General features: G+C 60.7%; 1 protein-coding gene across 1 annotated transcript in view; it reads left to right on the forward strand.

Moving 5' to 3' along the window:
• Positions 1–1,238: 1,238 nt before the first annotated feature.
• The window catches only part of SOGA1 (suppressor of glucose, autophagy associated 1), a 66,253-nt gene continuing 65,433 nt past the window's right edge, over positions 1,239–2,058 (forward strand). The window contains exon 1 of the mRNA XM_034639775.1: positions 1,239–1,875. The gene's annotated coding sequence lies outside the window, so the exon portion shown is untranslated. The remainder of the gene's footprint in view (positions 1,876–2,058) is intronic.

Raw genomic sequence — 2,058 nt, forward strand, 5'->3', positions numbered from 1 at the left:
TTGCTGCTCTCCGGGCTCTCCGGGGGCTGCACTGTATATTCACGGGTCCCCAAATCCAAAGATCCTCAGAGCGGGAAGAGCCCTCAGCCTCCCACTCAGCCATGAGTGTTGGGGCCCAGGCAGAATGTATGGTAGAGCCAAGACTTGGGCCCAGGTCCAAGTGGGAAGATTCAAGCCACTCTAATCTCAGGACCACCAGTGTGGCCATGGGTGTGTCAGGAGTGGCTGAGCTGACCTGGAGTAGCCTGCCCCCTGCCTGGATTCACACCTTTCAGCATCTCCAAGATCACATTCTGCATGGAGGAGAAACCGAAACACAGAGAAGGTAAACCGTTTCTGAGAACTCTGTGCCAGAAAAGGACCAGCCTACAAGAAATGGAGACCTCAGAGCTGGAAGGACCCTGTCATCTGCTACATCAGACTAGACCAGGTAGGGACTCTGAGGCCCAGGAGGTGGGAAGGCCTGCTCTGGCCCTTGCCCCTATGCTACACAACCCCACCTTGTTTGTAGTCAGTCTACTGTGGCCCATCTCCTCCCCATATTGTATGCTCCACGAGGTCAGGAAGGCACCATCACATGTCCATTCATTGTCTTTCCGGGTACCTCCGGACTAGGTGAGTGGACAGTCAGTGGGAACGGGGGACTGGTGCCGTGCCAGGATGGGGTGGGAATGCCCCTAAAAAAGACTTTGTGGAGAACTTGCTAAGTGGCCCTGCTCAACGGGGCTCTCTGGGGCCACATGGAGGAAAAATCTGAGGGTGGAGGGGGCACTCACACACCTGGGCACACCTAGATCAGGATGAAGCCATGTCTCAGGTGAGAAGGCACACCCCAGGATTCACTGCTGTGAGGGAGGTGGGATAGACATGAAGAAGCAGACCTGGTGCCAAATAATTGTCAAGGGCAGGAGGAGGCAAAGAAACAGGATCGGGGGAGGGGTAGCAGGTTGGGGGGAGGAAGGAGAAACCAGTCAGGTGGAAGAAAAGGGGCGGGGGCAGCAACCGGGGAAAAGAAGAGGCTGCAGAGGGGTAAACATAACCCTGCCCCCGTTCCAGGTGGCAAGGGGGTGGCCACGCTGAGGATGGGTGCCCACCCGTGGGGCAGCCAAAGGACTTAAAACGGGCTCTGCCCGGCGGTGGCTCGGTGAGGGGGAGGGGAGTAGCAGCAAGGTGCGGGGGAGGGGACGGAGGCGGGGAAGGTGTGATAGACACGGGAAAATCCACAACAGAGCCAGATGCACGGCCCTGGAAGGAAAGAACGGAAACCACCAGAGCCAGGGCTCCGGGTTGTCTCGGGTTGCCCTGGGGAGGGAACGTGTGGGGATCAGATCAATTGTCTTTAGTCTGCGCCAGCCCCCACCGGGGTCAGAATCTACTCCCAAAGCATCGCTGGTCTGACACCTCATAATGGGCCGCCTCCATTTTAACTATGCAGAGACTGAAACCGGCTTGGGGTTGGAGGGAGTATGCCTGAGATCCCAGCCGGTCAAGTTGTGCAGAGCTGGGCATGCACCTAGGGCTCCATGGCCCCTACGCTTGTGAGAGGGGGGCCGAGGTTGAAGAACCAGAGCACGCCCCGGAGGTGTGAGGTTTGGGTTACAGCCCCGCTCCGCCACTGACTTTGGGCTAATAGCGTACCTTCCCTCGGCTTCAGTTTACGCATCTGTACTATGGGATAATTGGTCTTGCTTTGCAAGGTTAAGGGGGGCGGAGTTCGCGCACGCTCCGCACAGCCGCGAGGGGCGAGGCACCGGCGGTGTATATGGATGCAGGCTCCTGCGATCTGAGGTCGGCTCGGCCTCTGCCTGGGAGTCCCCTCGCTCGCCGCTCCCGCTGCCCCTGCCCGGACGCTGGGCGCAGGGGCGCGTCAGCTGGGTGCGTTCCTCAGGCGGGCCGGGGAGGGGGCGGCGGCGGGGCGGAGGAGGAGAGAGCCGGGGCCGTGGCAGCTCCGGCCTGCCTGACCCTCGAGGGGGTCGCTGTTGCCTCGCAGATCCCTCCCTCGCTCGCAGCCTGTGTCCCTCCCTGCCGCTCCCGCCGCGTCCGCCTTTTGTTCGCGGG

This window comes from Ailuropoda melanoleuca, chromosome 13 (assembly GCF_002007445.2).
Source record: "Ailuropoda melanoleuca isolate Jingjing chromosome 13, ASM200744v2, whole genome shotgun sequence".
NCBI classification, from domain to species: domain Eukaryota; kingdom Metazoa; phylum Chordata; class Mammalia; order Carnivora; family Ursidae; genus Ailuropoda; species Ailuropoda melanoleuca.